The 24,972-nt window shown below is 39.7% G+C and overlaps 2 long non-coding RNA genes across 2 annotated transcripts in view; one reads left to right on the top strand and one right to left on the bottom strand.

The window, feature by feature from the left end:
• Positions 1 to 1,261: 1,261 nt before the first annotated feature.
• LOC145715567 (uncharacterized) overlaps positions 1,262 to 24,972 on the bottom strand; it is a 59,069-nt gene continuing 35,358 nt past the window's right edge. Inside the window, exon 3 of the long non-coding RNA XR_014137818.1 lies at positions 1,262 to 3,275. This is a non-coding gene — a long non-coding RNA (uncharacterized LOC145715567). The remainder of the gene's footprint in view (positions 3,276 to 24,972) is intronic.
• Positions 3,275 to 15,737, top strand: LOC132669900 (uncharacterized). The gene is made up of 3 exons (XR_009606271.3): positions 3,275 to 3,620; positions 5,080 to 5,231; positions 15,088 to 15,737. It is a non-coding gene; the product is annotated as an uncharacterized LOC132669900 (long non-coding RNA).

The raw sequence follows: 24,972 nt of genomic DNA, 5'->3' as shown, positions 1-24,972 counted from the left end.
AAGAGTAAATGATCCAAGTCAGGTGTGATAGGATCTCTGTGGCTGCTGCTTTGAAGGCAGACTGTAGGGGCGTGGGGATGGAATCTGGGAAATCAGTAGACTCAAAAAAGTCTATTAAAATAATACAGGCAAGAGATAATATGGCTGGACCAGGGTGGTCACAAGGGGAGTGATGAGACATGGTGGGATTCTGGAAAGAGTCCGAGTGTAGGGCTAACAAGATTTCCTGACAGATAGGAGGTGAGAGATGAAAGAAGAGTCCGGAATGTCTCCAAGATTTGGGCCTAAACCATCGAGATGGGGAGGGCCCTAGATAGAGCAGGTTTGGGGAGGAAGATCCTGGTGTAGATTTTGGACATGTGGACTCTTAGAAGTCTCTCAACACCCAGGTGAAGAAGTTGAGTAGGCAGAGGGATCTGAGTCTACCTTTGGGAGAGAAGTCTAGACTGGCAAGATACATTTCAGACTTGTTGGTGTACAGATAATATTTAAAGCCTTCCAACGGGATGTAAGGATCTTTGTACCAGTCCCTACGACCAATGAAAATAATAGCGTCCATTTTTGAGCTAATCGCCCAAAGGGGTCTGGGAGTGGGTTATACTTGTGAAGACTCAGCCCTGGAGCCAAAGTGGGGATAATCCTTATAATCCCACCCAAAGGAAAAATTAAATATTTGGAAGCAGGCAATAAAGTGAGTCTATGACCTTTCTACACATCCTCTAGGAGGAATTGATCATTTGCTCTCACATACTCTGGGAGCCTTTTCCATAGTGATAATTTTATAGTTATTATGTTGCGACACAGTTGGCTATCTTATTTACCGATTTCTTCTCAGATTGTTAGGTCCTTGAAGAGGAACCATGTGGTATTCATGTTTGAACCCCAGGGCCTAGCCCAAGCGATCACATGTTGAAGTGAGTTAACTATGAACGTGTGAAAGTATGTAGATTTTTGGTCTTTCTATGAAGCCTCCAGGGTGATCAAAAGCCTTAAAAGGGAAAAATTTTAAACTTAGAAGAGCCTGACCCATCTGTTACATAAGCACAGGGACCCTCACCTGGTTAAATTGCTTTTATGAAGCTATTTCTTAATGAGTATGGCTGCCAGCACCATTCATTCTTTAGATAGCTCTGAGACAGAGAAATCTGAAAGAGATTTTTGGTAATTGAATACACACACATAGCTAATGGCTGAGAGTTCATGAAAAGTACCTAATATCTAAAGGACCTATAATCATTGGAGAGAGAGAGAGAGAGAGAGAGAGAGAGAGAGAGAGAGAGATATTGCTCGTGAGTACTGATTAAAACTTAAATGATAGGGGCACCTGGGTGGCTCAGTCGGTTGAGCATCTGACTTCGGCTCAGGTCATGATCTCACAGTTTGTGAGTTCGAGCCCCGTGTCGGGCTCTGTGCTGAGAGCTCAGAGCCTGGAGCCTGCTTCAAGTTCTGTGTCTCCCTCTCTCCCTGCCCCTCCCCACCCCTACTCATACTCTGCTTTCTCTCTCTCTCAAAAATAAATAAATATTACAAAAAAATTTTTTTTTAAAAAGAAAAAACTTAAATGATAATGTAGTTGGCCAAAGACAGTGCACAAAGAAAGTAAACTCTTTAGAAGGAAATCAAATAGATAGGCATATGCTCATATAAGCTTTTTCTCTTTTTGCAGCTCTGATTTTTTTGTTGGTTATGATTTGTGCCACGGAATATCTGAATCTATACAGTGAATTGTATGATTATGGAATTCTAGTTAACTCTGCGCTTGGTCACATGTAAAGCAACTTAGACTTTCTTAGAAGAGAATAAATGAGCCAAAATATTTTTCTGTCCAGTATTTATGTGGGGAAAAAAATGACAAAATGTAAACATCCAAGATATTATAAAGTATATTATATCCATTCAATCCATCACTGACTTCACACTTTTTGGAAAGGGTTTCCATTGTTATCTCCTCCCGCAGACATATTAGGATATATTTGTCTACATGGGCATTTTCAGAAATTTAAGCGCTACTATAACTTCTTCAAATTACAAAAGACCCCAAAGGTTTACTTGTTTGCTTGTTTGTTTTTAGAAGATAATGGGAGGACACTGAAGCGGTCCCTTTGAATACGGAAGGCATTTGGTGCAACGAAATATTTGATCCTTATCGAATAAATTGTCAGTATTTAAAATTTCTCTTTGAAGGCAAATTCTTTGGTCCTTATAAAAAGCATTGATCATAAGGACTAAGACAAATGCCAGTCACCGCTATGGAATCTGTCAGCTCAACCTGTACACAGTGCTTCACAGTTCTTGGATTACTAAGCAAGTTACCAATTTTGTCAGGCTAGACTCTCTTCACAGTGAAATAAAAAGGAGGGCGCATCTGAAAGGCCAGATAGTGTAATGAGTAAGGCATTTGGTAAATGAGAGCAATTAAAAATCAAAAAACAGCTCACATCTGAAAAAAACAGATAATAGAGCAGGTAAGACACTCAGTAAATAGAACCCGATAATGATGTTGTAAACCTCACCCTGAGGCTACCCAGGGTGCAACTCTACTCAAATGATTCTTTTTCCCCCTTTACTAGGTCTATTCCAGATTTTTGAAAAATCGAAGTAAACTCCAAAGGTCACAAAGATGTTGCCTTGTAGTGTTCTCCTGACTGGGGTACAACTGGAAGTGCAGTGAGATGGGCACTTTGGGGTTCGTGTTAGAGGGAAGGGGACCTTCCCTTAGCAGCTTTGAGGCGGGGACCCGGGAAAGTGGAACTGTGCCGGCCAGGAGTTTAGACGGAGAGAGTGCAAGGCAGGTGCAATGGGAGGGCTCATGTTCTCCCACGCAGTGCTCTTTCTCGCTGTTTGGTGGTGGCGATGGGGGCTCCCTCATTCTCTGTTCACTGGCCGTGCTAGCACATCTCCTTCCTTTTGCCCTTGAAACTGGCATTAAATGATTCCAGGCGTGTGCGTTTGAGAAAGCCAGCGCAATATCCTAGTAATCCGCTGAGCCACTTCAACAACTTGAAACTGATCAGAGCATGGCTGATGACCGCGTTGGTCAGTTGGCGAGAGCTTTACGCGAAGGCCGTGGGAGTCAATCCATTTAAGGGATCTTCCCTTCTGTGGTCACTCAGACCACCTCTGCCCAACAGCTCGGCGGCCTCCGCGTGGCCCATTGTCGCCATCCTTCCGGGACGCGGGGGCAGTTTGGGGGCGAGGGAGATCGTTGTCTTCTTCTCCCTCCAGGGAGCAACGTCCCTTCATAAGGATTCTTTTTCCCAGCAAGCAAAGATGACCTGGAAATTTGATAGTGCGAGAGTTACAAACTATACTTTCTCAAGGGAGAAATATTACCTTATAGAAACCAGCTTTTATCCTGCTGAGAACCTGTACTGTGCTGCGGGGATTGTCTCTTATTACAGCTGTGAGAGCCGGGGGAAGCACGTACAGCTCTCTTCCGCACACCGAAAAGACTGCTGGAATCGCGGATGACCCTGAAAAGAAACTGCGGTGTCACTTACGGGGGGGAGGTGGGGAAAGACAAAAATGCCAACGTAAGCCAGTACATTCCGCGTGCAGATTGAGCCTGAATACTCTTAGGCACACCAGGAGGAAACTTCTCAAGGTTTCGAAACTTCTAGGTGACGGTGGAGTTCTTGCATTATTTGGTATTATAAATGTCCTTCGAGTCCATGCAGTCCCGTAAGAACAACAAATGGTTACGGGGATTTTCGTATGTAATCTGCAGGGGAGCTAAAGCCCTTTGAATGCCATTTCTCAATGAAAACAATCTCTTATCGTATAAAATTCATTAGAGAAGATTGAGAAATAATTTTATAACAAAAGGGTATTCAATCAGTCTGTTAAATAATACTCAGCGAGCACTTACCATGCTCGGGCACTGTAGAAGGGATGGGATTATGTACTGTAGACATGGTCCCTGCCCTCATGACGCTTACACTTTAGTGGGCAGGATGGGTACAGAGCAAGTGACCTGAGTGAGCCATACCTAACAAACGTCTGGTTAGACTTTACTTTTTTAAAGCTTTATTTATTCATTGAGAGAGAGAGAGAGAGAGAGACAGCACGAATAGGGGAGGGGCAGAGAGACAGGGAGAGAGGGAGAAACCCAAGCAGACTCCACCATTCACTGCAGAGCCAGGCATGGGACTCCAACCCACGAACCATGAGATCATGACCTGAGCGGAAACCGAGAGTCAGATGCTCAACCCCCTGAGCCACCCTGGTGCTCCCGTCCGGGTAGACTTTACAGTCTCCTAGCTCAGAGGTAACTAAGGACATCTCTTTGTAAGATTTAGACATGGAGTATACTAGAAAGAATGCAATCTTAAAAATACTCATGTTACCTCCTTTCCTACTAAGCTGCCTTTTGCTCGGGTAGGAAGTTGGATGATATTTATTTCTTCGTAGGGAATCTCAAGTTCTCATTCTTACACAACACAATACAGTGAACTTGTCCTGTGTCTTCAGAGGCTGTTGCTTTCTTTTTTGGCTTTTCAGACATATTTATTCCCACATCTTCCCCAAATCTGGTTTTTTTTTTCCAAAAGTTTTATTTATTTATTAAAGTAATCTCTATCACCCAACATGGGGCTTGAACCCATGACCCTGAGATTAAGAGTTGCATGCTCCACCAGCTGAGCCAGCCAGGCGCCCCTCCACATCCATTTTTACTGTATGATTTTCTTTCTCATTTTTGAAAACTATGTATAACTAACTATACAGGTTAAACTAGGAACCCCCAAGTATCTGTCTGTCTCAGTCAGAGATACAAGACCTAACTTCCTAAATAATGATAAATGTTCACATTGGCAAACTCGGGCAATATCTATTTGTACCAAAACTGTGAGTAGGAACATTTTTTCTTGAATTTTAGAATTTTATTGTTTAAGTTTAATTACAGATCTTTTCAAATATACACGGAAGTGGCGAGGACAGTCTACGAACTCCTGTGCCCTCATCATTGAGCTTCAATCACTTTGTCAGTTTTATTTCATCAATGTAACTTCCTCCACCACACATAGACGCTTTTTAAAATTTATTTCTGGAGTATTTATTTATTCATTTATTTATTTTTAGGTAATCTCTACACCCAAGGTGGGGCTAGAACTCATGACTCTGAGATCAAGAGTCACATATTCTACCAGCTGCCAGGCACCCTGCGCTCTGAAGTCTTTAAAATCAAATTTCAGACAGAATGTCACAAATACTTCACTATTCACATCTAATAGGTAAGGAGACTTTAAATATAACAGGCCATTTCTACAACTAACAAAATTAACAAAAATTCTTTGGTATTGGATAACACGACCCCTAACCAAGTTCCCCTGACTGATCTAAAAAATGACTTTTTATTGGTTATTCAAATCAGAAACCAAAAATGGAACGTACAGCATACTTCGCTGTTATATTTCTCAATTTTCTTTTAATCTGTAGTGCATCCCTTCCCCTTTTATTCTTACCATTTAGATTTTTGAAAGGACCAGGTCACTGACCCTGTTGATTTCCCCCAATTCTGGACTTGGCTCTTAGCTTCTTCCTGGCACTGTTCAGCTTATTCTTCTATCCCACCCCCCCCATCTTCTGTAAACGAGTACATCTATAAGCTCAATTAAATTTACATTTGTCCTTCCCTCCCTCCCTCTTTCCCTCCCTTTCCTTCCTTCCTCCCTTGGCAAGAATATTTATGGGTGGTGCTAGGTACCTCCTACTGCACTACCTCAAGAGACACTTGGTATGTAGTTTCCCCCTTTTTGTGATGCTGAGGTTACTCTGAGGGCCCAAGTTTTCTCAGACAGATACTGCCATCTTGGTCAGGTTTTAGAATTACATTGTTATGTAATATAATAGCATCATGAAACACATTGGGGGGATTTTTATCTTTTATTATCTAAAATAGTGAAAATGATATCGTTTCAAAGATTAGGTTGAACTCAGCTATAAAATCATATGAATATATTTTTTAAATGATAGAGCTTCAGCTGTAAAGTCACCTGACAGTTTTTTTAAAAAACCAGTAGATCTTCTGGCCACCTGGGTGGCTAAGTCAGTTAAGCGTCTGACTCTTGATTTTGGCTCAGGTCATGATCTCACAGTTCATGAGTTTGAGCCCCAAGTCGGGCTCTGTGCCGACAGCATGGAGCCTGCTTGGGATTCTGTCTCTCCCTCTTTCTGCCCTCCACCCCAAAATAAAGAAATAAACTTAAAAAAATAAAAACAAAAACTAATAAATCTTCAATCACCTTTGTAATCTTTTTTTTAAATTTTTTTAATGTTTATTTTATTATTTTTGAGACAGAGAGAGACAGAGCATGAACGGGGGAGGGGCAGAGAGAGAGGGAGACACAGAATCGGAAGCAGGCTCCAGGCTCTGAGCCGTCAGCCCAGAGCCCGACACGGGGCTGGAACTCAGGGACCGAGAGATCGTGACCTGAGCCGAAGTTGGACGCTTAACCGTCTGAGCCACCCAGGCACCCCACCTTTGTAATCTTTTATATGGTGATTATTCTTTTCAAGTTTTTCATTATGTCTTGGGTCAATTTTGTAATTTATTTTGTTATTAAATCATCTGTTTCTTCCAGATTATCAAACTGTTGCCACAGGGTTTCCCAATGTACATCCCTTTAATTATTTTCATCTCTTTTATATTTGTGATTGTGAACTTATTCTTAATCTTGCATATTTCCTATTTTTCTTACTCCAGTAATAATTTACTGATTTTATTGCTCTTGTCATAACATCATTTTTTCTTCTTCTTCTAGTTTTCTGTTTTCTATTTTATCAATTTTATGTTTTGTCTTTTTAAATCCCTACTGCATACTTTCTTTGATTTATTTTATTTCTTTTTACTAATTATTTAGATGAATATATTAATTTGCTAGGGCCTCTATAACAAAATAGAGTGGGTGGCTGAAACAGCAGAAATGTATGCTCTTACTTTCTCAGTTCTGGAGGCCAGGAGTCCAAGATCAAGATGTTGGCAGGTTTGATTTCTTCCAGGACCTCTCTCCTTGGCTTCTCATCATGGCCTCACAAGGCCTTTTGCAGCGTGTATGGCTCCCTTGTGTCTCTTTGGATGTCCAAATTTCTTCTTCTTATAGGGACTCCAGTCATATTGGATTAGAGCCCACCCTTTTGACCTCACTGTACCCCAATGACCTCTTTCTTTTTTAAATAATTTATTGTCATGTTAGCTAACATACAGTGTATAGAGTGTAGTCTTGGCTTCGAGAGTAGATTCCTGTGATTCATCCCCTACATACAACACCCATTGTAAAGTCCCTATCTCCAATACAGTATGGGGGTTAGGACTTCAACATATGAATTTTGGGTGGATGCAATTCAGGCCATAACAGTGAGTTTAAATTATTTTCAATTTTCTTCAAATATGAAAGAATTTGAGGCTGTGTGTTTTTCTCTGAATATAATTAAGCTGTTTTAATATAAAGTATGTAATGTGAATTATGCTTTCCATGTTTTCTAGATAGCACGCAATGTCAGTTTTAAATTTCTTTGATTTGGAGGCTATTTAGGTAAATATTTCTTAACTTCCAAACTTTAAGATGATTTTAGTCATTAGTTTGTTATTTCTTTGTAATTTTCTTGTGGCCTGTGAATACTCTTACCTAAGTTTTAAGGATTTTTTCTTTTGTAGTCAAATGTATCATCATTTTTACACATTTTATAATCATAAAAAATACATACTCTGTATTGGCAGGATACAAATTGTATGCAATTTTAGTAAGTCAACTTTATTGCTTTTATTATTTAATTTCTCTGTGTCTTTACTTATCCTTTTGTGTATCTTTCCCCTTCTAAAAGTGACATTTTTTTAATTGCAACTCTAACAATGAAATATTATTCAACCTTGAAAGAAAGGAAATTCTGACATATGTTACAACGTGGATTAACTTTAAAGATATTATGCTGAGTGAAATAAGCAAGGAGAAAGAGGGGAAAGAGGGGAAAAAGGGGAGAGAGGGAGAGGAAGAGGAAGGCTTATTACTAAGTTTATTATTCCCACAATGGTAAGCTTTTTATTAAAGGGACCATGCCCAAATTTCAGAATTAGTTTATGCTCTGAATAACATTGGTGGTTATTTGCCTTCTTGTTCATTTATGTGTCTGGCTGTGACTTTAGATAAAGAAATGGATCACCCACATGATGAAGTACAATAAAAAGAATGTTATTAAAAAGTCCAAGAGAGCAGTCTAGATTTTGTTTTCTCTTTAAGAGTCACAGATTTTGCCTAAGACCATAAAAGTATACACATTAGCTTTCTACATGGGAACCTAAACAAAATATTGAATTTTTAAAAAATCTTAGAGCTTTAAAATTTCTGTAAAGATCCTGGTTTTCCCATTTCTGGAAAAATTATATTGTTAAAAATTATTTGGAAAGACTCAGACTTTGTGCAATTTTACTGTAATGAATGGAAAATTAAATATAATTTTGCACTGCAATTGACTTTGACAATGAATAAGATATATTTTACCCCATAATATCTGTATTGAGCTTTTTATTTCTATTTCTTATACTGATTGACTACTTTTTCTATTTTGAGGGAGTTTATTATTTAAAGAAATATATGGATATACTCTACTCTTAAGTTTAGATCATATTCCATGAAAAAATATGTACAGTAGAATTTAGAAATCCAGAGGAGATAATGCCAGTAGCCAGGATATTTTTAATTCATATGCTTGCAGATAGTATGCAGTTCCTAAGATTTGGGGAAAGCTTAAAGCAAGCCAACATTAAGAAACAAGTGTTGGGGTACCCAGAGTAAGGATTGATTGGATTGTGCTCTACACAGACATATATTGTCTGGCATATTAGGAAATTCTTTGCTACTAGATCATGTTTAAACAAACATTTATTTTAGCAAAAGTTTACATCGGGGTTGTGCAAACTTTTCTATAAAGAGCAAAATGGTATCTATTTTAGGCTTTGTAGGGCCATATGACCTTTGTTGCAACTACCGAACTCTACCATTGTGGTGGAAAAGCAGCCATAGACAATACATAAATAAGTGAACGTGGCTGTGTTCCAATAAAACTTTTATTTATAAAAACAGGTAGCAGACCAGATTTGATCCCCATCCCATAGTCTGCTAATCCCTGACTGAGGTGATCATTTGTCAATTACTAAAACTGAACAAGGCAACTTTGGGGAGTATCTCTTCCTCCTATGAAAATTTCAAGAAACTTTTCAGTCCATCTCTTCATCAGCTTAATGCTTTTAATTTTATACCTATGAATAGTTTAGACTTATTTCAGCTGCCATGTAAAAGTGTATTAGCCCTGGCAGTAGAATGTTTGGAAATGCATATAACAGTTTTACTGGGGCTAATTAGAAATCCTCCGAATGCTGGCACAATGGCAGGCAAGCAGTGCTTCTTTCTTTAGAGAAAGTTTTAGGCTGACTTTTATCTCCTGGGGCCCCACTTTTAAGTTTCTGAGTTTTATTAATTCCAGTCCTTTCCTTTTATTTCCGCAGCCCTAGCCGTGGTCACTGCTTCCTGCAGTTGCTGTGTCAGTGAGAGCATACAGTTCTCTCAACTCTCTCTTTTTTAGCCTGTTTAGTTACCAAATTGATAATTTTGTATAGCCAACAATTCTTTGGATTAATTTCTCTGCGTTCAAATACTGATGTGGTTTGTCTCCTAAGTGGACCGTGGATGACACATCTGAAATGAAACTCAATTCGCTTATTAGAAAATGATTAACTATTTTTGGAACAAATTGGGTATATAAAAAAAATCATAAAAATATAATTTATAACATATAAAAAATATATAAATCAAATATAAATTTTGTGAAAGCGAAATACAGATCAAATATTTCCAATTAGTGTCCAAGTTTAGATGTACTATAAATGTAAAAAGAATATAAACTATGTCCTCAATAATTTTTACAGTGATAACATGTTAAAATGATAACATTTTGAATATATTAGGTTAAATAAAATATACTGTTAAAATTGCTTTCATCTTTCCTTTTTACTTTTTTAATGTGGCTACTAGAAAATTTTAAATTACGTATTTGGCTCTCTTTTATTTTAACTGGACAGTGCTGTTCTAGGTTTTTTTTTCCTACATTATTATCATGTTTTACATGAGGATTAGAATCCAAGGGAGGGCAAAAGGACTGCCAGAAGATTGAGAGAGGAAGAAAGGGAAATTTTTTTATCTTCATTTTTAAATACACCTTCAGGTCAAAATGCTTGAGCCTGGTTTTCAAGAATAAATTACATTTCAACATATTACAGGGGGCCATCCAAATTTTCCTTTTGTACAATAATTTAATTCCATTTGATATTGTTTGCAATATCTGAGCCATTGGCTAGAGTTCCCTTAAATATTTTTCAATTAAATAGATTAATTCTGCAACAGGATTAGACTGTATAGGCCTTTGGCAAAAGAAAAAAATTTTTTTTTCTGTTCAACATTTTTTAAAAGTATATCCTGGTTTGTAAGAAAAAAAATTCATACTTTCAATGTAACAAACCCAAATATATACATGACATAAGTACTGTGATCAAGCCGGATTCATTACTAATCATTCCACTAAAGAAATGAATTTAAATTTTGAGTAGAATTTCAATAGCTTTTTTATTTATTTAGAGAGAGTGGGGGAGGGGCAGAGAGCGAGAGAGAGACAGAGAGAAAGCATCCCAAGCAGGCTCTGCACTGTCAGCGCAGAGCCCCAAGTTAAGCTCCAGCTCATGCTTGGTGAGATCATGACCTGAGCCAAAACCAAGAGTCAGACACTTAATCAACTGAGCCATCCAGGCGCCCCTGAAGAGCTTTCAATACAGAAGTCAGTGGTGTCAAACATAATCAGTTTAGAGCCTCAAGTAGTATGTTACCTCACAAGTCAGGGTGTGACCCTGAAAATGGGGCTTTAACTGGAACTCGGCATTTTCTCCTGGAATTTGGGACTGAGACCTAGCCTTTCCAAACCAGGTGTGAACCAGTAAGACTGAGCTGAATGCTGTCTTCCTCAAGTGTCGTTCTTGTTGGTCCACAATCCTTCTTTCTATTGGGAACTGCTCTTGCTCTTTCCCTTGGTTCTGGAGGTAGAGTTATCAGATAAAATACAGAATGCCTAGATAAATTTGAATTGCAGATAAGCGAAGAATAATAAATAAATGGAGCAATCTTATCTGCCAATCAGAATGTCCACCTGGCTTCATATAGGTGGGTACCTGACCCAGAACTGACCAATCACAGCATCCCTAATCCCCCTGTTCACATTGATTGGTCTAATGCATAAGCTTTGTCCCAGGTAGGGCCAATCAGAACCTCTCCATGTGATTTGATACAAAGAGGCTGGGGAAGTGATGGTCTCTTTTCCATGTTGGTTGCATGCTGCAAGGATGTGAGCCTTGTGGGCAACCGCTGTGATTCCTACCATTTGAACACAGCCCGCCTGTAGTAAGAGAATAGAAGGGTAACTAAGAAGAATCAAGAGATAAAGACAGATGGGCGGTACTCTGACAACTGTTTGGAGGTATTCTTGGTGTTTTCTGCCAAGGTTTGATAGTGATTAAGTGCTCATTCCCTACCTATATTAAACTAACCCAATTGCAAGTTCTTACCGTATACTATGTGTTAAATTAAGCCGGCAGCTGGGCCACAATGCCATGGTAAACATTTGTCTTCTTATGTGTTTGGCATTCTTTCTCTAGAGTTCATTGGGCAGGATGGTGGCGTCCAGCTGTGATACAGATCAGAGCACCTCTTCTCTGATAGCAAATATACGGCACTGTTGCCACGAACACTTTGAAAGCACGGACCCGGGTTTCCTTTCCTTTTAAAGAGTACTTACAAGAAGGCAGGGTGTTTTTTATTTCCAACTCCAACTCCAGCACCATTCCATTCATTTTCTGAGATGGCTCTGTCCTTAATTAGGCAGCGCTTGCCAACATTAATTTTGTGGGCATCTGTTTCTAGGATCGTCAAGGCACAAGGCTTCTAGTATTGCCTTCAGAGAATAAAGTGGCCCCCTCACTCTGTCCATGGAAGTGCAGTGTGGTGGGAAAAGGTTTGAAGGCAGGACTGGCTGCTTAATCTGTGGGACCCAATACAAATATATATATGTAGTCCCTTCAAAGATGCTTAAGAATTTCAAGATGGCAACAGCAGGGCACTAAACAAGCACTGAGTCCTTCTAAGCACAGGGTTGAAGACCTATGTAGCCAGCCCAACCTGAGGGTCATATTTTTTTTTTAATTTTTTTTTTAACGTTTATTTATTTTTGAGACAGAGAGAGACAGAGCATGAACGGGGGAGGGGCAGAGAGAGAGGGAGACACAGAATCGGAAGCAGGCTCCAGGCTCTGAGCTGTCAGCACAGAGCCCGACGTGGGGCTTGAACTCACGAACTGTGAGATCATGACCTGAGCCGAAGTTGGCGCTTAACCGACTGAGCCACCCAGGCGCCCCCTGAGGGTCATATTTAATCTCTTGATGCCTTAATGTCCCCATCTGTAAAATGGAAGGCAAAATTGGCTGTGTGCTATAACAAATATTAAATGAGTTATTTGTTAAACTTGTGAAGCTCCAGCCACACAATGGTTCTCAGTAAACTAAGTAACTACTGTCCTGACTCCATTGTATGTGGAAGCCAAGAGTGAGGTCTCTGGAGTCAGTCCGACATAGACTCAAAACCTGGCTAGACGGATTCCTGTGGCCAATTACCTAGTGACTCGAAAGCTGGGATTCCTTACTTACAAAGAGGAGATAATATATTCAAGTACTTATAAACGGTTATTTTGAGGATTAGGTGAAATAATGCATTTAAAGCATTTAGCACAGTTCCTGGCACACAGGGCTCACTAAAATGCTAGCTATTATGGCTCTGTGCCCTGCCCTATGCTGGATATTTTGCATATACTATCTCATTTCAACACCTGCAAACTTACATATTGTTACCTTCAGTAGATTTAGACTGGGGAGGTGGAGTGCATTTCAACTGTTACTATGTGGGGGTCTAGAGTTGAGATTCCGGGTCTCTCTCATTCTGAAAACTAGGCAAACTGCCTTTGGCTCTGTAGTCCTTCTTGCCATTCATTCTCAAATCCTCAGTGTGGGTCTGCCTTCCTGGAGCTGCCAGGGATGAGGGACATAGCACACATGAGGGAGTTTTTAAAGATTCATATATTTGAGGGGCGCCTGGGTGGCTCGGTCGGTTAAGCATCCGACCTCAGCTCAGGTCATGATCTCCTGGTTTGTGAGTTTGAGCCCCATGTCGGGTTCTGTGCTGCCAGCTCAGAGCCTGGAACCTTCTTCCGATTCTGTGTCTCCCTCTCTCTCCCTGACCCTCCCCCACTCACACTCTGTCTCTCAAAAATGAATACACGTTAAAAAAAAAAATAATATATTTGAAAGGCCCTTGTAAGATGCTTCTGTATGCATCTGTCTGTCTTAGTCTCCACCTATCTATCTTATGAAAAGCCAAGAAGGGCTGGCCACAAAAGCACTGACAGATGTAACCAGACATGAATACTTGGGGACGGGTTTGAGACTTCGAGATACTCATCAAACTTCAGCCAGAGCTGGGTTTGTTTACTCCCAATTATACGTTCTTCATTTGGGTGTTTCTGAAACAATACTATGAAGGGCCTTTTATGTTGTTTTTCTCCACTGAGCAATTATCGTTTTCCTTTTGAATGCATGCTGCTATTTCCTCTGCAAGGCCGAGGTGGTGCCGGCCACATCCCAGCATACAGCCCCGGCAGAAAAGCAGTTAAAATTGCACTTGAACCTCTGCTTGTTCACTCTGTTTTCTAACTAGCAGGGGTGTTGCAGTTTGATTTTGCTTTCATCCTGGCGTTAGAATTTGACCCTAAATTCAGAGCCTAAAGAAAGTGGGCGGGTGCGGAGATGCATTTGCCTTGGCTTAGCCGGCCCTGCAGCCCCAGAAGTATTTTTGTAGCCCTGAAAACTAACTCGAGGCCTGCTTTGGAATGTCCAGATGATCAATACTTCCAGGGACTTTTAATAGATTGGGGTTTTTCTCTTGCTCTGAAATGGGTTAAAATATAAGGTGGGGGGCAGAAGAGTTCAAATAAATTTGCCATTTGCATTTTTAGTTAATTAAATGGCAAGCTTTTTTGTTAAATGCCTGCTGTAAACCTGGCACTGTACTAGGATTGGAGAAGAGGCTGGACCTAAATGTCTCGTCGCTAAATTACAGAATTATAGAATAAGCAAAGTTACCTTTTGTTTATTTCTCTTTCTCCTTTCAGTGCCTCTTGCTTCCTGCCTCTCAAACAGCTTTTCTTCCTCCTAATTTCCTCCACAGTAGATATTCTGAGAGGTTAGTAAATGACTTGTGTTTAAAAGCACGGTTCAGTGAGTTTAGAAAAAGCTACATAATAATAAAAACAGTTTTTATCAGGGCGCCTGGATGACTCAGCCAGTAGAGCATGCAACTCTTGATTTTAGGGCTGTAAGTTTGAGCCCCGTGTCGGATATAGAGACTGCCTAAAATAAAATCTTTAAAAAAACACAATCTTTGTGGACTGCTTCTGTGTTGCTGAGGTGCTAGGTGCTTTATATTCATTACTTCATTTAATTCTCCCACTAAACCTATGAGTTAGGGGCTCCTGTGATCCTCATTTTGTCTAAGTTACACAACCGGTGGGTGACAGAGAGTCATTCCTCTTCACCGGACAGTTTCCTGTTTATTTTTTTTTAATGTTTACTTATTTTTGAGAGAGAGAGAGTGCAACAAGGGAAGGGCAGAGAGAGAGGGGGACAGAGGATCTGAAGCAGGCACCTCGCTCACAGCAGAGAGACCGATGCCAGGCTAGAACTCTCAGACCACAAGATCATGACCTGAACTGAAGTCGGGCACTTAACTGACTGAGCCACCCAGTTGCTCCCCTGCCCCCCAGGCAGTTTCCTTAATGAGTCAGCCATTCTCACCTCCACCAAACCCAACCTAAATAGGTTTCTTCACTGCAGGAGTTCTCAGAGCCTTTAGTATGCTATAGTGCCCGTGAGTCTCCAACATGAGAAGGTAATAGACTGTGGCTCTCTTACTTATTTGTCTCCCTCTCTTATTTTTTTTTTTTCAGGGAAGATCTTGAGAGATTGGAGTTTGGCAAAACACATTTTGGGAAATATTGGCCAAGATATTTGTATTTTAGTTAACAACTTGGAAGAAGAGAACAACTTCAGGAGTGATTCTAATAGTGTTTCAGAGACCCACAAAATAAAAAAAAAGGGGGGGGGGAGAGTAAATATGAGGGCTTGCGGTTGCCTCTAAATCACACTGTGTACCTTCTCAACAGTTCTTCTTGCTTATAAGACAGGTGGGCTTTTTGAACTTTGCTTTTCTGTTATTAAAGAAACTAGACACAACAGTGGTCTTCTAAGGATGAGTTAAGTTGTATGGTAGAACACATTTAAAAGGTTTGAAAGTGAAAAATGGTTAGTCACAGTCATAAAGTTCAACCAAGTTGCTGAGTCCTTACTGTGTCAAACACTGCGTTCTGCTGGGCTACCAATAGAGGCAAATGAAGATACCCAGCCTGTTCTCCAGCACAGGAAGTTATGCCGTTCCCAAGGCACTTTTGTTTGCGGGTGACAGACTTAAACTAGTACAGATAAAGAGCAGTTTATTGTAAAGATCTGGTGCTTGCAGAATCCAAGGATAGGATTTAAAGCTGAGTTGGCATTTTGGCTCCTGGTAGGTCCTCAGGAATGACGTCTATGCTGTGTTTCTGGGGCTGCAGGATCTTTGGCCTCTATTCATCTCACATGTCACAAAACATGGCCACCACTCCCACATCCACACATGGCCTTCCAGTGCTGGCAAATACTCTTCATCTCTTGATTCAAATTCACAAGATAAAAAATTTGACTGGCTCTCCTTGGTTAGATGTCTAGCTCTAGTCATTAGCTGTGGCCATGAGGTAGGCTCATGCAATTTATGGCCCCTCCAAGCAAAGACCGTGCCAAAAGAGGCAAAGATAGCTATGTCTGCTATAAGTACTTAAAGAAACAAGGCAGTAAGATTGAGAATTAGCGAAAAATAAGTCTATTTTTTTCTCATTTGATTCTGTGTTTACGAGTCTTCATAGGAGATAGCATTTCAGTTCATCTAGAAGTATATCATGAATATGGTTAGTCTGTTAAATGAAAGATAAGGCTTCATATCATTTACAATTATTAATCACTCTGGGACCTTTAAGGCATATCCTACACCTGGGATTCAGAGTTTATTTAGTTTTAGGGAGTTTTAAATGATAAATATCTACACTGGTATTGAGTATAATCCCTAACTAGATCGTGGGAGAGTTTCTTTGGATTCTTCCACTAAAGTGCAGAAATCTAGAGTATTGGAAGGAATTTAAGATATACCAAACTAAATTGGTCTTTAAGAATGATCTTGTGGGGTGCCTGGGTGGCTCAGTCGGTTAAGCGTCCAACTTCGGCTCAGGTCATGATCTCGCGGTCTGTGGGTTCAAGCCCCACGTCGGGCTCTGGGCTGACAGCTCAGAGCCTGGAGCCTGCTTCAGATTCTGTGTCTCCCTCTCTCTCTGACCCTCCCCCATTCATGCTCTGTCTCTCTCTGTCTCAAAAATAAATAAACGTTAAAAAAATTAAAAAAAAAAAAAAAAGAATGATCTTGTGACCAGGTGTTTTCCAGAAGTTGTTGGTCAATGTTCAGAGAAGTCAGGAAGACCAATGGCCCAATACTATCTAAGCCTCCCAGAATGGGAGGTGTGATAGCAGCATCCTCAGCCTAGTTGTAACCAACTGGTCTACCCTATATTCCCATGTGATATGATGGGAGCATTCCACTAATGTAATACAAATCTTTATTAAGAAAAGTCAGTAGAGAAGTAGATACTATTTTACTGCTGGATGACATCTTTGACTCTAGTTCTTTTGTTGTATCCAAGCATGTCACTCCAAAGTGGAACAGAGAAAAACCACAATAAGGATCTGTTTTAGCTTTCTAGGGAAGAGAGTATTCTAATTAATAGCTCTATTTGAAATAGACTTCAGCAGTTTCCTGTTCAACCTTGGGTGGAGTTGATAAGCTAAGCGAAAGAAGTCTAGCATTGTATGGAATGTGTATATGTATATGGTAAAACAGCGGAAGCAGAAAGAGCAGCAGTAACAGAGGACTTTTTTTTTTTTTTTTTTGATGTTAGGGCAACAAACTTCTATACTATAACTGGTCATCCAGCAATTCACAGGAGTCAGTAAAGCCCTGTGACCTCTGGACAACTACAGACAGTGCCCCAGCAAAAGATGTTAACTGCTTGCCTGGGACAGCAAGGGACTAAGCAGAGGACAATGCAGGTCAGGACAGAAAAGGACAAAGCAGATGAGAACAGGAGAAACAGCGGGGTGGGACTCAGTTGTATGTGGCTATAGATCCACCCTCTAGAGAAGGAGAATTCGTATTGAAACAAGACCGTTGTCCATCTAACTGAGTAATTCTGTGTATAAATTCCTCTATGGTGTTATTCAGGTATTTTCCAATAGTTTATTTGTAAAGGAACCTCATTCAGATTTCATTACAGCAGCACACGTGTGCTGCGGTGACCTTACTTGTGCCACTCAGGCACAGCTTAAATAGGGCATCCTATTAGAAATGAAATTATAGTACAAACCGCTATCCGGGTTGATGGAGGGACTACAGCTCTAGGCACTGATAGGGAGAATCATCAAACTGACAGCAAAGAAGGTAAGATTGGCCATGTGTGCAACAAAAGAATTCACAGGAGGGGCCACCGGCTGGCTCAGTCGGTAGAGCATGAAAGTCTTGATCTCGGGGTTGTGAGTTTCAGCCCACGTTGGGCATAGAGTTTATTTTTTAAAAATGCATGGCATAAGCGCATTATAATAATTACATCTGATTCTGAGGGTATGCATATAACTTACTTTATAAACATTTAGAGATCATTTATAACATGTCAGGACCTTTTTGTAATGTTTCACATGTATCAGTTTACTTAATTCTTACTACAACCCTATGAACTAGGTGCTACTATTATTCTATTATTTTTTTATATAAATGCTATTTTTTAAAGAATTTTTTCATTTATTTATTTTGACAGAGAGAGAGAGAGATGGGGGCATGCAGGGAGGGGCAGAGAGAGAGGGGAAAAGGGAGAGAGAGAGACAGAGAGACAGAGAGAGAGAATCCCAAGCAGGCTCTGCCCTGTCTGCGAGGAGCCCTATGTAGGGCTAAAACTCATAAACCATGAGATCATGAAGTGAGCCGAAATCAAGAGGCAGATGCTTAACTGACTGAGCCACCCAGGCCCCCTATCTTCTTTTCAATTGGACTAAAAAACAGAAACAAGAATGGCTCAGTAATTTGCCTAAGTTTGTACAGCTAGTAAATGGTGGAACCAGGATTCAAGTCTAAGCAGTCTGACTCCAGAGCACAATCTTCTGTGTCTCATTTCAATTGGAAAGTCAGTCTTTATTTTTCTGGAGGTCTTTCTCTAGCTTCTAGGTGTTTGAGGCAATCTACCAGAACTCATCCTAGACAAGGAAGAAGAGTCATGATGAGGAAAGAAGGTGAGAACCCTTTTCTCATGGAGTTTACATACTAGTGGAGAAATTAGACTGTAAACAAATAAACAAGTACATATATAGTAGGTTGAGTAGTGATAAGTGCTATGAAGAAAAATAAAATATGGCAAGAAACTAAGACTAATGGACAGATGGTACTGCCTTAGACAGAGTGGTTAGGAAAGGCCTGTCAACATTTGAGCAGAACCTTTAATGACACATCCTCTTACCTAATGAATAGTTCCTATAACAGAACTTATCTTTTGTATTCTGGAACAGATGTAAGCACTTGTCAGGTTCATGAAAAATATGTAGAGCTAGTAAGGCACATGATATGATATCTGCTATACAGATATCATATCCTTCTACCAAAAGATAATAAGAACACTACCAAAAAAAGGGGCGGAGGGAATAATGGATCACCATCCTTCATAAACATAAAGCAAATATTCTTAACAAAGTATTCGTAAATAATACTCAAATACATATTTAAAATTTTTAGAGAATGAGTGAGTGCAAGTGGGGGAGAGGGGCAGAGGGAGAGAGAGAGAGAGAGAAAGAGATTGAGAGAGAGAGAATCTTAAGCGTGCTCCACACTCAGCATGCAGGGCTGATCCCACGACCCTGGGATCATGACCTGAGCTGAAATCAAGAGTCAGACACTCAACCAATGAGCCACCCATGTGCTCCAACATGCCCCAACAATATATTTAAAAATTATTACTTTATGACCAAGAGGGGTTTTATCCCAGAACTAACTGCAAGGTATTTTTAAATATAAAATCAAGACTATAAGCAGAATCACCTTATTAATACAATAAAGGAGAAAACCCATATAATAATTTATATAGATTCATAAAAAGCTTTTGACATGATTCAATATCAATTTATGTTTTAAAAAAACTCAGGAAAATAAGAAAAGGGAAATTCTTCAATCTGACAAAGGGTATCCATGGAAAACCTATAGCTAATACACTTAATGGTGAGGAATTGAGTGCTTTCCCCCTAAGACTGGGAACATTACAGAGATGCTTGTTCTCACCACTTCTATTCAACATTGAACAGGGAATGGCCTTATTAGCCATTGCAATAAGGCAAGACAAATAAATAAAAGTCATAAATATTGAAGAGGAAAAAAAGAAAACTTTCACTTGCTGAAAACATGACTATTTATATAGAAAATCCTAAGGAATCCAAAACACAACTATGAGAACTAATAAGTAAATTTAGTAAGATCATAAGATAAATTGTTAATATAATAAAATCAATTGTATATTTATATACTGGCCACAAGCAATTGGAAAATTAAATTTTAAAAATCAATTCAATTTACAATTGTGTCCAAAACCAAAAACTATTTACAAATAAACTCATCAGTGCTACAAAGACCTCTGCATTAAAAATTACAGAACATTACTAAGGGAAAATTTTTAAATCCCAAATAAATGAAAACATATACCATGGCCATGAACTGAAAGACTTAGTATTCTTGGGACATCAATTATCCCCAAAGTGATTAATAGAGCAAAAATAATACCAATCAAAACCCCAGTAGGCAATCTTATAGAAATCAGCAAACTGATTTTAAAGCATAAAAAAAAAAAAAATGCCAGTGTTTTGGAATAGCCTAAGCAACTTTTTTAAAGACCAAAATGGGATGATATTAGTATCTGATTTCAACTTACGATGAAGTTATAAAAATCAATACCACCAGTGTGGTATTAATGCAAGTATACACATATAGATCTGCAGAATAAAGAGTCAGAAATAGACCCATATATGTTCGGTTAATGTTTCAGCAAAGTTGCCAAGAAAATTTGACAGGGGAAGTCTTTTTCAACACATGGCACTAGAACAATTGGCACTACGTATGGGGGGAAAAACAGACTTTTATCTTACACCATACACTAAGATTAACCCAAAATGGAACACAGACCTAAAGGGTAAAACTACACGGGCGCCTGGGTGGCTCAGTCTGTTGAGAGTCCAGTTTCGGCTCAGGTCACGATCTCGCGGTCTGTGAGTTCAAGCCCCACGTCGGGCTCTGTGCTGACAGCTCAGAGCCTGGAGCCTGCTTCAGATTCTGTGTCCCTCTCTCTCTGCCCCTCCCACACTCATGCTCTGTCTCTCTCTGTCTCAGAAATAAATAAACATAAAAAAAAAAAATAAAAAAAATAAAGGGTAAAACTACAAAACTTATAAAACAATATGCAGGAGAAAAAAATTTTGCAAACTTGTAATAGGCAAATATTTCTTAGATAGCCACAAAAAGGCACACAACTATAAAACAGAGAATTGATCAATTAGACTTTATCAAAATTAAAAACTTTTGTTCTGCAAAATACAATAAATAAAAAAGCAAACCACAGAATGGGAGAAAATAATGCAATAGATAGATTAATCTGACAAAAAACTTGTATCTAGGATGCATAAAGAACTCTTACAAGTCAATATAACCAAAAAAGAATTTTTTTTAATGGGCAAAAAATTTGAACACTTCACACAACAATATAGAAGAATGGTGGGGCACCTGGCTGGCTCAGTTGGTAAAGCATACTACTCTTGATCTCAGGGCTGTGAGTTCCAGCCCTATCTTGGGCATAGCATTCATTTAAAAATAAAATAATATAGGGTCACCTCGGTAGCCCAGTCAGCTAAACATCTGATTCTTGATCTTGGCTCAGGTCATGATCTCGTGGTTTATAGGTTCGAGCCCCACATCGGGCTCTGTGCTGACAACTCGGAGCCTGGAGTCTGCTTTGGATTCCGTGTCTCCCTCTCTCTCTGCCCCTCCCCTACTCATTCTCTGTCTCTCTGTCCCTGTCTCTCACTCAAAAATAAACATTTAAAAAAAGTTTTTTAAAAAGCCACAATGAGTACTTATTATAATGGTTAACGTTACAAAGACTGACCATGTCATGTCTTGCAAAGGATGGAGTGTAACTGGAACTCTCATACACTACTGGTGAGAAGAGAAAATGGTACAATCACTTTAGAAACTTTTTTGGCAGTTTTTTAAAAGTTAAGCATACACCTATCACATGACCCAACCATTTCACCACGAGGTGTTTACCCAAAAGCAATGAAACCATATATCCGCACAAAGACTTTTATGTGGCTGTTCATTACATCTTTAATCACAGTGGCCAAACACTGGAAACAACCCAAATGTCCGTAAATTGAAGAACGGATCAACAAAATGTGGTATCCAAACAGTGGTAACAGAAAGAAATGACCTATTGATATGCACAAGAAAACGAGCACATCTCAAAATCATTATGCTGAGTCAAAGAAGCCAGAGCCGGAAATGTTTATAATGTATGATTTCATTTATATAAAATTCTAGAAGATGTAAAGTAGTTCTAGCAACACAAACCAAATCAGTGGTCGCCTGGGGCCAGGGGTGGAGGGAGGGATAAATTGCAAAGGGGCATGAGGAAACATTTGAGGCTGATGGAATGTTCTGTCTTGCTTGTGGAGATAGTTTCACTAACGCTTTTTGAGAACTCACTGATTTGTACACTTTAAATGCGTATAATGTATTGTCAGTAAACGATTCCTCAATAAATTAAAAAAAGTGTAAGTACTATTTGGTTCTCTTCCAACTTGTCTTATCTTTTTTTTTTTTTTCTTTTTTTGAGAGAGAGAGAGAAAGAGAGAGAGAGAGCAAGGAAGGGGCAGAAGAGAGGGAGAGAGAAAATCTTCAGCAGAATCCACACTGGGCATGGAGATCGATGTGGGTCTCAGGCTCACGACCATGAGATCATGACCTGAGCCGAAATCAGGAGTCACTTGCTTGACCGACTGGGCCACCAGCCACCCCCATTTTTGATCATCTCTTAATATTGACTCATTTTAGCAATTTCAACTTTAATTAAAAAAAAATATTTTACACCTGTTTATTTTGTATTCTGTATCTGATACATTCTGATCATTTAGTCCTAGAAGTTTCTAACGCTGTTGACTATTTCCACTGACCCTCACTTATAGAGGATTGTTTTCTTGTGTCATTGGTGATCTTTGATTAGAAGTTTACATTTCATTAATCTTAATTCCTTGAAAACCTGGGGGTCTAACCTGATGACGCTTTACTGCAGACATGATTTGGGTTTGTTTTTTTTACAGGGAGCCAGAGGTACTGCTGAGCTGAGAGCACACCAGCTTCCGGGTTTTCCAACTTAATGGTGGGACTCAGGTCCGGCTACCAACCAACCTTGTCTCCAGCCCAAAGCTAAGCCCATCTCAGCCTTGACCTCAGAGAAAACTCATATGCTCTTTCTCCTCAAAGGCTCCAGCTCCAGCTCATGGATTTCTCCCCTCCCTGACACCCAGAGGTTTCTCTTACTCCCTGCAAACTCAGCTACATGATAGAAAGGATGCCACACAGCGGATCAGTTGTTTTACAGCAAAAGGAAACCTCAGTGAATCTGTTACAAGGCTGGCAGGGTATGGCATGTTTACACTCATGTTTTTGAGCCTCAGAGAAAAGGGGGCTCAGCCCTAAACAGTAAAATGATAGCCTTGCCTTTTAAGGGTTTTGAACTAAAAATAGGTGTGATAATATGCATCATATCCCCGAACCCAGGATCTTTCTCCAAATCTGATTATGGGCAGCAAAGCTAAGTGCTACTTATATATAACTATCCGTATTGCGCTCAGGTGGAGGTGAGGAATGTTCAGGGCAGAGATAACAAAACAACTCGACAAAGAACATCACAGAGAACAACCGAATCATGTAAAAATGCAAAGCATCATATTTAACCTAACTAAAATCACGTAGAAAGAGGTCGCCTCTGGCTTTTTACAATTGTCAACATTTCTTTCTTTTTCCCTCTGAATTTTTACCCAGACTATATTTTATTTATCCTCAGGAATTAAATTATAGTAATTTTAATTATTTGGATATTGAATATTCACTCTATTTTGAATGTAATAGACTACTTAAAATGACTAGCTCACCCCCCGGGGTTTTGTGAGGTTGATAGTGGGGGAGAGCTGTGTCTAATTCAAGATTCCAGTTCCCGTCTCTCTTTACATAAGAAATGGTGTAAAAAGTTCATTGAATGTTTTAATTAGCATGCAAGCTGAGTCTTAAATCCAAAAGGAGACCCTAATACTACTTTTAATTGCATCTAACACAAGGCGATGCAAGAATACAATTTGGGGCTAGCGCCGGGTAAAACATTATTATTATTATTATTATTGCTACTTGCAACGATAGTATAATCATTTATTAAGCACCCATCGTGCGCTAGGGGCTGAAGGAACACTGTCTTTTCTTCTGATTAGCACACTGCCACAGTGGAGGATTGCAGCAGTTTATTGTTCTGGTTTATGATCTTGGTCTGAATTCAGAATAAAGCGGCAGTGTGCCAGCTTCAGCCCCTTCGTATACTTCCCTCCTAACCTGGGCGCTTCACAGGGATGTAGGGCCATATATTTTTTTCTTAGTTTGAAGTGGGCAACTAACCTGCTCAAAAACATTGCTTTGGTTAGCCAATCAGGAAACAGAAATTAAGGGAATGCCTCGTCCCGCTCTATTTTACTGAATGAACTTGACTGGAATCACTTGGAGACCAAATTCTTCCTCGTGACAGTCTGCATCACATCCAAATATTAGCTGGTGGGTTTCCTTGGCTGGGGAACCGGGGGTGGCTAATGGCGAGAGGCATATCCAAATCCCAGCAAGCCTCCTCAGGCTTTGAGCTAAACTTTGGGATGTGACAGGACCTGGCAAAAATGGAAATACCTTCCCTGACATTTTTGCTCATGTTTTTCTAAATTCACTTTCCGATAAGGGCAGTGAGTTTGCTCGAGTGGGAAGTGCTGACAGACAAAGTGTAGTCTCCTACAAAATTCTTCCTAGCACTCTAATTATCCTTTCCTTCTCTACTTCAGTATCACATGTAGCCATGTGTAGAATCATAAAATAATTATGCAGTGTACAAGCTTTCTGGGAGCATGTACCACTGTTTTCCTAATTCTTTATCTCTCCCATTGATCGTGGCGTGTGTGCATTGATCCAAGTCGGCCATCTGGTTAGGCAAGATAAGCGTGCTAGTGTCTTTGCATTGCACTGTCACTAGGGGAGGGGGCACATTTTGGCTGTAGGGAATTACGGGGGCAGGATTAGCCCTCTTCCTATGAGGAAACTGAATTTTAAATGCAATGTTGCAGCTGCATGGACCATGTTGCTAACTTCTGTTTTTGCCATGAACTGGGTAGATTTTTCTTCTTGTTCATATTGTCTCCAAAGGTATAGCGATGCCTTGTATTAAATGGGGAGGGGCGGGGGTGGGAGTGGAGAGAAGATTCATTTTTAGCACATGTTAGACTTGTAAGTGACTGATACATTACAGGATTTCTAAATGGTAAAACTGCTTTCAAATGACTACAAAAGGCTGCTGGATAAAAAGCATTTT

This window comes from Panthera onca, chromosome B3, assembly GCF_046562875.1.
Source record: "Panthera onca isolate mPanOnc1 chromosome B3, mPanOnc1 haplotype 2, whole genome shotgun sequence".
NCBI classification, from domain to species: Eukaryota; Metazoa; Chordata; class Mammalia; order Carnivora; family Felidae; genus Panthera; species Panthera onca.
Note: the sequence above shows the minus strand (reverse complement) of the source record. Positions and strands in the feature narration are given on the sequence as shown.